At 44.1% G+C, this 15,764-nt stretch overlaps 1 pseudogene; it reads left to right on the top strand.

Annotated features, from left to right (window-relative positions):
- The first annotated feature begins 6,789 nt into the window (after positions 1 to 6,789).
- LOC134370711 (E3 ubiquitin-protein ligase CHIP-like) lies at positions 6,790 to 13,787 on the top strand (annotated as a pseudogene).
- The last annotated feature ends 1,977 nt before the right edge of the window (positions 13,788 to 15,764 follow it).

The following is a 15,764-nucleotide window of genomic DNA, read 5'->3' as shown; positions in this document are numbered from 1 at the left end:
TCTTGGGCACCTTGTTCTCCCAATCAACACATACTCCCTAAATAATCTCTTTCAGGTCTTACGGTTTGAAATAATCTATAAAATGGTGACTCCCAAATGTCAATCTTTAGCTGGACTTCCTCTCTCAATTGCAGATTCTTACATCCAATTGTCTATTCAATACCTCCACTTGGATGTCTGATCTCGAATGGAGCACTTCCTAGACAGAGCTCTTGGTCTTCCTTCTGGGACCTTCTCCACCCACCGTCTTCCCCATTTTATTCAATAACAGCTCCAGCCTTGTGGTTACTCAAAAGCCTTGGAATCAGGCTTGACTTCTCCTCTGTCTCTCACACACTTTGATCCAGAGGATCGACAAATCCTATTGGCTCCAGAATTCAAATATATCTGACAACTTCTCCTTACCACCATCACCACCTCCCCAGTCCAGGACACCATCTCCCCTGTCCTAGACTACTGCTCTCTCTGGGTCAATCCTGAGTCCTAGATTCGATTCTCAGCAGAGCAATCAGACTGTTCTTTTAAAAACATAACTCAGACTTGGCCCCTTCTCTGCTCAAAATGCTCCAATGGCTTCCAACTCATGGAGCATAAATCCAAATTCCTTGCTGTGGTCTACATGACCCTATGTGACCTGACCCCATTAGCTCTATGACCTCACCTCCCACCCCTCGTCCATGCCTCACTGTCCTGCAGCCACACTGGTCTTCTTGCAGGCCGTCCCCTCTCTCTGGGGCTCTTACATGTTCAACTCTTTGACCGAAGGCTACCGTATGTAAAATAAGGCCCCGCCCACCTAGTGTACCCTGCCCAATTTTCCTGCACTATTCTTCCCCACAGCTCTATCACTGTCAGGCATTCTGTCTCCTTATTTGTTAACTTTGTTTCTCTCCTTCCCCCACCTGAATGTAAGCTTCTTAAGGCCAGGGACTTCATCTGTTCTGTTGATTCCTATCTCCCCAGGACCTCAAAACAGCATTGCACTATGACATGGGACTTCCCATAGGTTTACTAGGCCACCTTGCATCTTCTGAGGACATCTGGGAAAGCCCCAGGGCTACAAGGACATCCCACGCTGACACCTGCAATTTCACCACCATAGATTTCTCTTTTGTATGAAGAGCTACCTCCTTTGTTAGTTAGCCTTTAATTAAAATGTAAATATTTTCAGCTGAGTAACACATTATTTGACAAATGATTTCTTTAACACCTCTATAAGGAAGAATATATCAGAAAAAAATTTCTTCTAGCCTGAGAAAGGAAACATGAAAAAAGTAGAAACCCCACCCTTCTCTCTCTCCAAAGGAAAGATGGGGCATTGTTTCTACTGCAGAAGTTTACATAGAGTAGGTCCCTAGGGGCTCCCAACTTTTCAAGTTAAGTGTTTTTAACAGTTGCCAATTTTAGAGTGGATTTTTGGTGAAAATTCTAACATCAATTATAACAAAATTTATCAGGTCGGTGTATTAGTTTCCTGTGCTGTTATAACAAATTACTACAAACTTGGTGGCTTAAAATAACACAAATGTATTCTCTTACAGCTCTGGAGATCAGAAGTTTTAGATCAGTTTCACTGGATGTATTAGTCTGTTTCTGTTGCTTATAACAGAATACCTGGAACTGGGTAATTTGTAAAGAAAAATAATTTGTTTCTTAACAGTATGGAGGCTGGGAAGTCCAAAGTCTAGGGAAAATATCTGGTGAGGGCCTTCTTCTGGGTAGGTACTCTGTATAGGGTCCCAGGGTGACCAGGATGTCACATGGAGAAAATGGCCTAAGCAGAGAGCTATTTCCCACTCTCATTATAAAGCCATCATAACTACACCCATTACCCCGTGAATGGATCAATCCATTCACAAAGGCACAGTCCTTGCAATCTAATCACCTCTTAAAAGGTCCACCTTTAATTATCACAAGTGGCTCTTAGCACTGCTACAATGGGGGTCAAGCTTCAGTGAGTTTTGGGGGGACATTCAATCCACAGAACTGGATGTCAGCAGATGTCAGCAGGGCTGGTTTCTTTTGCTGCCCTGGGGAGAGCCCATTCTCCTGTCCTATTTAGTTTCCAGAAGCTGCTTGCCCTCCTTAGTTTGTGGCCCCTTCCTCAGGTCCCTACAATTTCTTGCTTCCATCATCACACCCTGTACTTCTGTTTCCAAACTCCCTCTAATAAGGAATTTGTGTCTACATTTTGGGTCCATCCAGATGATCCAGGATAATCTCTTCATCCCCAAATCCTTAATAGTATCTGCAAAGTCCCTTTGCCATGTAAGGTAACACATTCACAGGTGCCAGGCATTAAAACTTGGATATTTTCAGAGGCTGCTGTTCAGTCTACACAGTGGAGTTCTTCCTGATGTGTTAAGGTTGATTTTCACTGCTTGCATTTTTGACATAGATGAAGGACAGTAGCTGAATCCAAAAACTGACAGGGGATATTTTGGATATTAGTCACATCCAACATGATTCAGGTAAAGCAAGTTTCGGGAGGTAACTTTCAAATGGAGAGAATTAAGGTATAACTTTCAAGGGAAGCATTCATGAAATGACTCTTATTAAACATCATTTTTAAAAAAAGAGTTGCACCATTATTATTTTTAGCATTGGAGGTGTCATTGGAATTATAATCAAGGCACCTGAAATGAAAGGGACAGCCATCATTTGGCTATGTAGTTTTTATTTCTGATACATCCATTTAGAAATCAATGCCTCATTACCTTCCACTCACAACTTTTATAAATAAAAATCTATTAAACATTTAATGTACTTTGATTTCTCCAGAACAGTCTCTTTCAGGAGTAGAGATGAATGTAATAAGAGGTTTCAAAAAAATGCAGTTAAATTTAATATAGATATTTGGTAGGAATAGACTTTTGTAATAGAACCCCAAAGAAAGAAATCATAAAAGAAAAAAATGTTGATAAGTTGTACTGAATAAAAACTCACTTTTTTTCTAAATGTTAGGACACAGAAACACACATGCACACACACAGATATACACACACTCATGAGGCAAATGAAAACCTAGAGAAAATATTTTCATGTGACAAAAGAGTAATATTTGAATGCATAAAGAGTATTTTTAAATCAATAAGTAAAAGATGGATGCAGATAATTCAAATTTTTACTATTTTAGGGAAGGGGCTACTGTTTTCAATAAATCTTCAGTGCTGTCTTAAGTTGATTGTGGTTTTTGATTGCTAATATTTTTATTTAGTAATTTCAAATTAATGTTAATTTGGCTTCATTATTGTCAATTTAGCTTCCTATTGGGTTTTGATTAACCCAATATATATTAAAGTATCATATGTATTAGAGCATACTTCTGTTTTTGGTCTATAATAGGGAATAACTAATGTTAGGTCTATTATATATTCATTTATGACACATTTATATGCCCTTATTTATCAAACTAATACATATACAATCTATACTTTCATACCCAAAATAAACTTGTACAGTGAGATTTTATTGATAACATATTTCTGTTTTATTTATATAATGTTTGTTTGCTGTATTTCCATAAGCAAAGTATAATAAAACAAAGGCACGGAGCTATTTTTTAATTTCTAGGTCATAACAACAGCAAACACCTATAAGCACTTACTGAATGTGAGGCACCATTCTAATTATGTCACACTTTATTTGATTCTTACAGCTCTGTGAGGTAGGTAATGCTACTTTTGCATTTAAAGATAATGAAATAGAAGGACAGAGCACTGAATAACTCCCCAGGGTCACACAGGTTGGAAGTATTAGGATAGAAACCCCAACCAGGCTTCCTAGAGCCAGAGCCTGTGCCCTGGACTGCCTCTCACAGAGCATTGTTTTATAGTATATAATCAGGGTCATGAGATCACGATCTCATAAATAAGGTAAGACATTGTTTGGGAACATTCCTCTTCAATTCTGTTTTATCACCAAGTTCCCCCTCTGTTGGAAAGTAGACATGGGTGACACAGGTGGACTTAAGTGTCTTTTGCCTAAATTGGCCACATAAGAGGGAGTTACAGAATCCACCTCTTATCTTCCCCTATACCCTGCCCTGCTTCCAGGCAGCATCACTTGGCTTCCTGGGCTTGTGGCTAGTTTCCTTCCTATGCCGCCTCTTTCCTGGAGACCATGGTCCCGTGTTCCCAGCATGACTGGGGAAGGTCTCAGGGCTCAGCCATTCCCACCCCGTCACCTCCTGAGGCTCACACTTCCCTTCTGCAAACAAGAAAGGCAGGCCCTGGGCCAGAGCACTTCTCCACAAATCAGCAGCTCACTGCCCTGGTGCCTGAGAATTAATTCAGCAGCCGGAGCATCTGTCACCATCAAAGAACCACTGACCTCTTCCACGTGGAGCTTGTAAGTCAACTAAGACACATTGAGCATCCACCAGATGTTCCCCTTCCAGGGATCCGTCATGAGTTCTGTGCTTATTAGTATAAAAGAGAGCAATCAGCTGAACGCGGTGCACCATCTGGAGGAAAATCGATGTCTCTATATTTAGGCCAGATGGGAGCCACATCAACCAAACTGAACGGCACATGTCTATACAAGGACGTGCCAGCAGCACACTTGACACGCCGCCTCTTTTCATTATTTACCAATTTAGAACAATAACGTTTAAGCCAGACGATGGGCAGGGCCCATGTATAGGGAATCTAGAAATGAGAATATGAGATATGAGAGCAAACAGCACCACCAGACAGTTACTGCCATTACTAGCAACTTTTGGATTCTGCCCTAGGCTCTGTCCTAAACAATGAGTCCATGGGTCAGCTCTGGCTTCCTTAAATGAGGGGACATTTTGTGCCAGACATGATTGGCCCTCACTGAGGTCATTTAGAGCTGTATGTCTATTACGTGACTGTTTATCCAAATCCCTAGTATTCTGGAGGTATTTATTAATTTATTATTTATTCCATGGAATAAATATTGTGTCCACTATGAGCAAGGCAGCTTGATAAGTGTTTTGAGTGGAAAACTGTATTTTTTTTCTGTCCAATATCTATCGACTGCATTTTGGCAAAATAGTGTGCCTATTCCTTTCTGGAAGACTCATCTCAGTCACATCAGTCTGTGTGAGAGGTTTTCTTTATTTCCTGCTTCAGAGGTGGTTATTTTGTCAGGCCTGGCCCACCCATGAGAGCTCCCCAGCCCCCAGCCACCATGGGTTAGTCGTATTGCATGGTCCAGCGAGAGCCAATGACATGCAGTGAGATCTGTGCTGCACTCTTAGAAATGGGGCAGGTTCTTCCTCTCTTAGACCTGAAGGGACAAATGTGTCGAGACTGCAGCTGCTATAGCCATGTTGAGATAATGAAGAATGCTTGGGGGACACTACACCCTGACGACGGTTTTTCCAGCTCTTGGATTCAACCATACCTATGATGAAGATTATCCCTGGAATTTCTAGTTGTATGCACCCCCAAAATTCCCTTTTCTGCTTATGCAGGGTTAAGCCTGATCTCCTATGCAACAGAAAGAGTCCTCACCAACAAAGCGTTCAATGTTCTCCTCAGTAAGTACAAAAATCCTTGAGATTAGTAAACTATGGCCTATGTCAAAAAATATATATTATTCTCACACTTGTCACAAATGTTTAAGAAGACTTTAGTCAAAACTATTGCAATAGGGGTCAAGACTATTGCAATAGGGGAAAGAGGTTAAATACAACTCTAAATACAGCAGACAGCAGTCTTTGAGCTCGAACTTGTGAATGTGGTCCTATTTGGAAAAAGGGTTTTTGTACAAGTAAGGGTCTCCAGATGGGATCCTGCTGGATTAGAGTATACCCTAAATCCAATGACAAATGTCCTTTGAAGAGGAGAGGGGAAGAAGTCATGTGAAGATGGAAGCAGAGATTGGAGTGATGTGTCTATGAGCCAAAGAACACCAAGGACTGACAGCAGCCTCCACAAGCTGGGAGAAGCAAGGAAGGGGTCTCCCTCAGAGGCTCCTGCAGGAACCCACCCTGAAGCACCTTGATTTTAGACTTCTGACCTCCATAACTGTGAGATAATAAATCATGGTTGTTTATAGTCACCCAGACTGTGATCATTCATTACAGCAGACTTAGGAAACTAATATGCTTCTTAAATGGTCCCTAAAAAGTTTTCAGAGTTGCATCTTATTGGCCTGTCTTGGGTCACATGCCCATTCTCGCCACTCACAGGCTGATGGACCAGACCCAGGTTATGTGCTGTCTCCAAGAGCCAGGCATGAGGGAGTTTTACCTTCACTGAACTACACAGACTTGGTTGGAAGGTATGGTGGTTCCTGGAAAGAGAATCAAGGTGGTGTTACCAGAAGAGGGTTAAACAACCTTTAACAGGTGTTATGGACTAAATCATGTCCTGCCAAAATTCATATGTTGACTCCCTAACTTCCAAGGTGCTGGATTTGAAGATAGGGCCTTTAAAGAAATAATTAAAGTTAAATGAGGTCATAAGGATGAAGACCTACTCTGATATGACTGGTATCCTTATGAGGAGGAAGAGACACAAGATCTCCCTGTCTCTCTATGCGCACAGAGGAAAGGCTCTGTGGGCACTCAGCAAGAAGTGACCATCTATAAGCCATCACCAGAAACTGAGCCTGCAGACACCTTAATCTGAGACTTCCAGCCTCCAGAACTGAGAGAAAATAAATTTCTGTTGTTTAAGCCACCCAGTCTACGACATTTTGTTAGGACAGCCTGAGCAGACTAAGACAACAGGCAAGAACAATGAACGTGGTTTATAGACCTTAAACAGTCAGGAAAACCCCTGTGGCTGGGAGGCTGATGAGAAGCTGGATGCCATGGACGGAAACGGTTGCCCCCAGGACATCGCGGCAAACACCGCGACTGCTCAGCCTGTCAAATTCCTCATCATCATCCTGGCACACAGTGGGACTGTGTTTCCCACCTCCCTGTAGCCAAGCATGTTTACATGACTGAGAATGGGCTGCTGAAATGTGGAGAATTGACGTAGCCACCTCCAGGCATGGCCTGTACGAACTGCACCTGCTGGGTCCCTTCCCCATTCTCCACAGCCTGGCTTCTGAAGAGGATCTGGAGGCGGATGGAGCCACAAGGGGGCAGGGGCCCAGGACATCCAGTGTGTCTACACAGAGAAAAGGCTCTGCCAAATCGTATCTATTCATGACACCAAAAAGAAATAGACTTACTGTGTCAAGACACCAAGGTACCAGAGTTTACCTGTTTCACCAGCCAGCATTGTTTATCTATAATACTGTAACTCATACAGTCACATCATCTAAAGGAATACATTCTGTATACCACAGGTTCACAGGACTTGGGGGGGGGGGGTCCAGTCACAGGATTGCCAATAACTTCTATATTATTTTTCTGAGTTGTTCTGTTTTCTGGATTCTTTATAAAGGAAATACATTTAAATAAGAAAAAAAAATTCTTGTAAAGTGGGTTATGAGGGATTTATAATTACATGGGGGTTACTTCATAATACATGGCTTTTTGGAGACATGGTATAAACCATACACCCATATCCTATGAAACCTCTATGAAGATTATATACCTCTGTGCACTTTTGATCAGAGTGATATCTGATCAAAAGCGCACAGAGCAGACTTCTGCTCCAACTAGCTCAACAAAAGGGATTTATTTGAAAGCATAATCATCTCACAGAACCCAGAGTTAAACTAAGTAACACAGCCTCTTGAGGATGGGATTGGGGAAGCTCCATGGGCCTCTGAGGCATGAGCTCTTGGATTGTTACTGCAGTGCCCTGTCATGAATAAGATTTGGTTACCAGTCCCAACTGTGTCCTCTCTTGGGGATGGCAGACTGTCTTGTTTCTCTATGCCTCATATGTAATCCATTCTCCTCCTGCTCATGTCCCAGATGAACACCGCCCTCAAGCCTACATGACCTTACAAGAGCAGGACCTCCGGGTGACTCCAACTTTGTTTTCTGTCAGGAGAGGGGCCCTTATTATCCTGCCTCTCCTGAAGACTGGTTTCCTCTGGGTTTGAGGTCCAATTGTGTTCCATGTAGGTTAAATTTATTTTTAGCTGCCAAGCACATCCTTCAAAATGTCTGTGGGTGGGTGAAAAATCCCAAAGAAGAGAGGATTACGACAGCAATAATCAATATGTCTGGTACGTGTCCTGCATAGAAGAAAACATACCGACATTATATGAGCAGATGTATCACCACCACTGCTAGTACTACCACCTGCCAAGAGTTATTAAATAAATACTATGTTTCTGGCACCATCTTACCCTCTAAAGTGAAAACAAACTTTATTAAAAATTTTAAAAGGGTAAAAAGAGACCCCAGCAACAGTAATGATATTTAGAGACAAGTCACTTGAGACATTAAAAAGTCTATCAAGATTTTTATCAAGAAAATGTTAAACTAGCAAGATGTCAAAACACTGGCCAGATCAAAAATGCTGTATTAAAATACACATATACTCGTAAAAATGACATTATGGATATCTACCAAAATAAATAGAGGCATTTCCGTAACATGAAATGTGAATGAATGGCTTTGCTAGACCAATACAAAAACAATCAATAATTATTGAGCACCTGGTTGCTTCACGTGCAATTTTTATTCAGTTTTCACATTTAAGTGCCATTTAGTTAACCCAAAATCCATTCTCAACGTTCCCTTCTGCTGCTACTTTCAACTAAGGACAAAAAAGCAGATGTCCCTTTCCCTACAGCAAGGGAGGCCTATGGCATAGTACTTGCCAATAAGATGCAAATGGAAGTTTAAGGGTAGGGCTGGGTAGAGAATAGTCAGTTGAACCTGTGCTTCCTTATTTCAAAGTAACAAATGTGCAGACAGGGAAAGGAGAGGAATAGGGTAGCACCCCCAATTATTCCTGCCTTGAACATTGATATGACAGCAAGAGCTGCAGCTGCCATCCAGTGACCATGAGGAAAAGATTGGAGGAATCACAGAGTTATACCCCTTGGACGTGGCCGAGCAACTGAACTGGTGCCTCAAGACTTCTGCCTCTCAAGGACAATAACCCCTTAATTGTATAAATTGCTGGCAACTCATGTGTTTCTAGTTAATATGAGTCTTATCCCCATATAACAGATGAGGAAATTGAGCCAAAGAAGGATTAAGAGACTTTCTCAAGTTTTTGAGCAGCTAAGCCAGTACTATATCCATGTCTATCTGAATCCAGAGCCTTTAGAATTAATTTTGACCCTGCCCTATAGAAAGAGATGACTGCAAAGTCAAGAATATGAGCATTTGTCCAGTCCTGTTTAGGGGAGAGTTATGTTATTTTAGGTGAGAAAAATATTAGCTCGGTAGAAATCATTCTTTATATTGAAACAGGAGCGATTCAGCAGGCATTTTTCATAGCTTGGATAAAATGCCCCTCGGATAATCCATCCTGTGCACCCCTTCTCTATGTCCATGCATATCAGACTCCATGGCTGATGAGTTTCCATGAGGACTAGCAGGCAGAGTGTGGGGCCTCTAGAAAAGTCTTTCCTCCTATCCCTTTGTAGAGTCACACATCTGCTTTCTGATGTCTTTGGAGCCTGGCTTTGTGAAATAATGTGCTGCAGCCAAGGTGTTCATGGACAAGCTGATTTTGATCAACGCTGAGAAGTAGAGCTTGTAGAGGGATCCCTCCAGGGAGTAGCACCCCGAGGCCTCAGTGGTCCTACAGATGTTCTAAGTGCAAGCAACAGTCTCTCTAATTGAGCAGGAGCTCTTCTGGAACATTCCGTGCCTAGGATAACAGACTGTCAGACACAGAGCCATTCTTTTGCACACTCTGTGAGTTTAATACATAATTCAATATACATTGCATAAATATGAAACAGTGTTGGTACTTGGTAGAGACATGGTGACCTTGAATGTGTTAAAGTAGTTTATTGGCTTCTCCTACATCCTTTCTTGCCAAAAAGGCTGGAATTATCAGACACCTGTGATTGCTTCGTCTCACCTCAGGCAGACGCCAGAAACAGGAAAAGATCTGGTGTGAAGAGATTTTATTAAAGCAGAGCTCCTCATAATCTCTGCATCCATACTCCTGAGAGGAGTTTTAGTGCAGTCCCTGACCTTGAATTAGTTGGGACCCCCCTCTGCAAAATGGAAGTTTTACTGTTCATGGAATCTAAAGAAGGGCAGGCAATTAAACAGTAGGAAGGGCACGAGCATCAGGAAAATTGGAAGCAGGATTTGAAGGCCAGTGAGACTCTTCCGTCTCTCATTCCTCTCTATTCTCTCTCACCAGGGACCTGAACTCTTTGTTGAGTCGGCAAGGCAGCTGACCACAGCTCCCAAGTTTTATGGATAATGGTTCATAGCCAATAAGAACCCTGCTCTTTCCCAATTCCAGTTATAAACATCCTGGAGGAGGGAAGGACATATGGAAACATGACCACTTCTCTGGGAACCATATGGCTTAGCAGGTCCCAGAAGGAACCTGCTGTTCCTGGATAAGGGAGATGCTGACAGACAAAAAGAGGTGTCTCCTCCACCCCCTTAGGCACGAGACAAGCAAGGTGAGAGGCTCCTCCACTGCTCTCTCTTCCTAGTCTCTCCATCTCACACCTCTTCAGCTCCTGTGTGTCTCCAAGCAATCCCCGTGGGGAATGCTGACTGCAATCAACTTCAGAACTATGTGCATGGTCTACAAGGAGAAGTGTTGGGGCTTGTGTTGACTGGAATATTCCAGAAAGCCCCTGGTCATCTCTTGTCTTATGCAGAACAAAAAAAGTCTGAGTCTCACTATAAAGTCAAAATGGGAGTACAACATCTTAATGCTGACATAGCTGTTTTCTGACCCCCTCCCACACACACTTATATTTAGTTTTGTGATTTATAACAGCACTATTGTTTAATTAAATTTTAATTGCTCCTGGAATACATCCATATATTCTCCTTGAAAGACATTAAAATTCCAGGATAGTGCTGAAGTTCTCATTAACTGCTCCCTCAAACCCAGATTCTTTTTTCTCTTCCCCAGAAGTAAGCATTGATTTGTTTCATATCTTCTTGGACCAACACTCACCAACACTTGACACTAACAATCCTTTTAACTTTTATTACCATTTTCTCAAGTGATGTTCTGGAGAAATGAAACTGTTCTGTGAACCCTGGGTTTGTATATTACAGGCAGACAATGGGCCCTTGTAGATACGGAGATAGTTTGAGTAAAGCAAAGCATTTCATTAACAAAAGCTGACTTTTAAAATCAAATGACCTACTATTTGCGGGATTTCAGCCTTTTGCTCATCCCAACAGCCATTTCTAAAACGGACAGTCTTTGTAAGTTGTTACCCAATGACATACACTTAGATTCCAAGGGAGCTTCACTTTCTGTGCACGATGAAACAGCAGCTGCTTCTTTGTCCACAAAAGAATGGCATTCTTTTTTAAATGGCCTTAAATTAAAGTCAGCGAAACATTTGCGGACATGATTCTGTAATGCATAAAGCTTTGAATTTGTGTATTGGGTAGAAAATTGGACTGGGAGACGTTTAAAGTCATTTCCAACTTGGACAGCCTGCATGCCTGTGATTCACTTGGTGAGTCTCAACCATAAGATGACTCATTCGTTCAACAAATATGACTTTATTTCCTGCCATCTGTCCAGCCCTGGTCTGGATGTTGGGAAAGGAGCAGGGAAGAGACAGACGTGATACCTACTCTCATGTAGCTTCCATCCTGAAGGCGAAAAGACAGGCAGGCATCAAGCAAACTAACCATGATTGCAGAGAGTGATTAGTGCTCTGAAGAAATACACAGGTTGTTGTGAAAGGGACGGACTGGAGGGGGAACTTAGATTGCATGGCCAGGGAGAGGCTCTCTTAGCTGAGCTAGGGGTGAGAATTAAATTCCGAGATGAGGACCTGAGGGAGGCTCTACAGCATGTTTCCTGGAGTCTGTGAGGAAGGAGAGGAAGTGACATAAAAGCAGAGGACTGGACTGAATGGCTCTTAGCATCCTTTCCTGCTTTAGGAGTTACGGCTTTCTAAAATATTAGCAAATCTTAAATCTGAACTCTCCTCCTGTGGAGTCCTTGATATGAATAACATCTACAACTCTCCACAAGCATTGTAGGGAATGTCCCTTGGCATCACCAGCTTTGCCTGACTGTGAATGTCACTGGAAACTCATGTGCAAAAGAAACAGCTTTCTTTTCATTTAACTGGGTTTGTCTGGGTTAGTAAGGACCTTTAATTTCCATCTTTATGAGTGACAGTAAGTGTAGCAGGACCTGGGAGCTATACTGTCTGGGTTTGGAACCTGGCTCTGCCACTTACTAATCACATGGTCTTGGAAAACTTCCTTGACCTTACTGTGCCTCAGTTTCCCCATTTGTAAAGTCCTCATAGATTTGGGAAGAGAGAGTTACTTCACATAGATCCAGCACTTGCTGTCTTCCGCACAGTAAGCACTCAATATGTGCCAGGCATCTTTATCTTGGGTAGTCGTCCCACTTTGTACAACATGGTGTCAAGGTTCTTGGGGAGGTATACAGTATACAGTGCGATATGGGGCCCAGGTGGGTGGTCCTTTGGTTTTGTGCCCACAGAGCTTGCCTCTGGGATGACCACTGAGTTGGTGAGCACCTCCTTACACACACATCTTCCCAGGCGCATCTTTCTCTGGGGTCTTGACACCTTCACGACTGTGCCAGGATGCCCGTGTTGTGCCTGACCTGTGGAGAAGCTCCTCCGTGGTTCTTCCTGCATCTGAATTAGACAGCATTGACCCCCAAATCCTCTTTTGGATGTTGACATTTGGAGCAAATCGAAGAAGTTTCCCCTCTGGCTATCTGCTTGAAGGGGAGCGACAGGGCAGAGGGAACAGGTGGTGTGGAGCAGTCCATCAAGAGATCACCCGTGATTCCCAGCAGCACATTGTGGGTGTGGCCCCGGAGCAGAGCCCAAGCCAGACTGCGCAGGCCATGACGGGCGAGGAGGAGACGGAGGGCACCGGCAACAGCAGCCCTGAGAAGAGCCCGAGCACATGGGAGCTCAAAGAGCAGGGCAACCGGTTCTTCGTGAGCTGCAAGGACCCAAAGGCGACAGCCTGCTGCAGCCACACCATCTCCCAGAACCCCTGGTGGCTGTGTGTTACACCAACCGGGCCCTGTGCCACCTGAAGGTGCAGCAGCACAAACAAGCACTGGCCAACGCCGGCGCGCCCTGGAGCTGGACGGGTAGCCCGTGAAGGTGCATTCCTTCCTGGGGTAGTGCCAGCTGGAGATGGAGAGCTATGACCAGGCCATCGCCAACCTGCAGCGAGCCTACAGCCTGGCCAAGGAGCAGTGGCTCAACTTTGGGGATTACCTCCCCAGTGCCCTGCTAAGAAGCAGCGCTGGAACAGCATCGAGGAGCGGCGCATCCACCAGGAGAGCGAGCTGCACCCCAACCTCACATGGCTCATTGCAGCAAAGCTAGAGAAGGAGCTAGAAGAGTGCCAGCAGCACCACGAAGGTTACGAAGACCATAGCCATCTCCAGGCCCAGCAGGCCTGCATCGAGGCCTGGCACGATGAGTACATGGTGGACATGGATGAGCTCTTCTCTCAGGTGGACGAGAAGAGAAAGTGAGACATCCCTGACTACCTGTGTGGTAAGATCAGCTTTGAGCTGATGTGTGAGCCCTGCATCACGCCAAGTGGCATCACCTATGACTACAAGGACATCGAGGAACACCTGCAGTGTGTGGGCCACTTCAGCCCTGTGACCTGGAGCCCCCTGATCCAGGAACAGCTCATCCCCAACCTGGCCATGAAGGAGGTCATCGATGCATTCATCTCTGAAAATAGCTGAGTGAAGGATTACTGAGGCCTCCCCACAGCCCCGTCCTGGTACGCCCAGTGCCCTGGCCCAGGAGAGCACTGGGATAAAAGCCCCTAATTCCTGTACATAGTCTATGTCCCTGGGCCCCACGCCCATTTGTTCTGCTGTTGGGCTCTGGACTCCTCCATGTCTCAGCATAGCCCTTGCTGGTCTACGGGCCTCCCCTGTCCCCCCCGAGCCAGAAAAGCAGGTGAGGGTGGGTTGGATTGAAGCTGCTGCTGCCACCACTGTCCCTATAATAAAAACTGTGAGTGCTAAAAAAAAAAAAAAAAAAAAAAAAGAAAAGAGAGAGAGAGAGATCATCCGTCTCTGTGGGGCCATGTATTCAGGCAGCTGTCCAGGGGTCCGGGGCACAGATGGATGGTACACCCCAAAGGGCAATTGGTGAGGGCTTAGCAAAGGAGCCACTGACCAAAGTAGAGGCAAGATGACAGAAACCCAATGAATGATGACACTAGCAGCAGAAGATCCTGGTGGCAGTCCTGCTGCAGGGACGAGGAGACTCCCCTTTCCTCCAGGGGCTGAGCGGATCACAGAGGGAGCCAACGAGGCCTGCAGGGAAGCAGTCCATGGAATAAACAGGACAGCCTTCCTCCTCCTGCCCACTGTCTCCTTCCCAAGTGTCCCATTGGCGACATCCAACCAGAAGATAATTAAGCCTACAGATGCCATCCATAAAAGTCAGCTCCCCAAGGCAGAAAGCAGTAAAGAACAGTCTGAGAGAAAGACAGGAAATCTCTCATGCAAGCTTCTGCTGAGATCTGACGACAAAGGCTAGAGTCTGCTCTGCAGGAAAGAGTGTTGGTCACTCTTCATGTCACTTATACATTTAAAGAACCAGACTAGAATCCAACTTCTGTGCATGCCCTGACTCCTGCTACCTAAAAGTTGACCAATGAACTATATGTGTGTAGAAGAAAGAAATCAATTCAATGATAGTTATTGCCATCTTCAGGGATGGAAAAGGAACCTAGAAGGCGACAGTCACCAATGACATTGGCTAGAGCGCACATGGTAGCATCTGAGGGATGGGCTTTCTACTCATAGGTGGAGTTCTGTTTAATCATAAGCTTGAGAGCAGATTTTGCTACCTTATGTAACATTCATAAATTATCCCAGTGTACTTAAGAGTCAGTTTCATTGATTTATAATACAGTTCATTTATAAAAACCAAACTTATTTCACAGATGACAGCAGCTGTTTGAAATGCTCTGTTAGTGAAGGTGGCCTACAAATTATCCAGAGGTTTCATCAGGAACACATTATTCATAAGGAATGCAGTGTCAGCAGGAAGCCGGCTACCTATTAATCCCTGACAGGATGAGTCCCCATCAGTATCTGATCATTATCTCAACACTTTGAGATGAGAATACAATGATAACAGGGGGAAAGTGAGGCAGCAGATGCAGAGTAGCAGAGAAATGCCATGCAGGCTCTATAATGTAAAATATATGTTGGGGGCTACTGACTTTTTTTCTTTTAAAAGAGGCAAAGTGATTATATCAGCTATTGCTGTGTAATAAATTGCCATGAATGTTGAGCCTTAAAACGACACACATTTATTATCTCACAGTTTCTGTGGGTCAGGGGTCTGGGCATGGCTTTGCAGAGTCCTCTGAGAAGTGTGGTCAAGCTGCCATCCAGAACTGGGGACCCATCTGAACACTCAGCAGGGGAAAAACCTGTTCCCACACTCATGCAGGCTGTTGGCAGACGCTCCTCCATGCTGCCCTTGTTCCTGCCTGATGAGTCCCCAACATGGACCATTTATTCATCAAGCCAAGAACGCAGAGTCCCAGCAAGATGAGTGTCACAGTACTATGTGACATAAGCATGCGCAACCCAGCACTCTTCCTATCTTCTCTTGGTTAGAAGCTAGCCACAGTCTTGCCCACTCAGGGGGACTACAAGGAAGAGCAATGATGGAGCCATGGGAAGAAAAGCAAAAACAACCTTATGGAA

This window comes from Cynocephalus volans, chromosome 2 (genome assembly GCF_027409185.1).
Source record: "Cynocephalus volans isolate mCynVol1 chromosome 2, mCynVol1.pri, whole genome shotgun sequence".
Classification (NCBI taxonomy): domain Eukaryota; kingdom Metazoa; phylum Chordata; class Mammalia; order Dermoptera; family Cynocephalidae; genus Cynocephalus; species Cynocephalus volans.
Note: the sequence above shows the minus strand (reverse complement) of the source record. Positions and strands in the feature narration are given on the sequence as shown.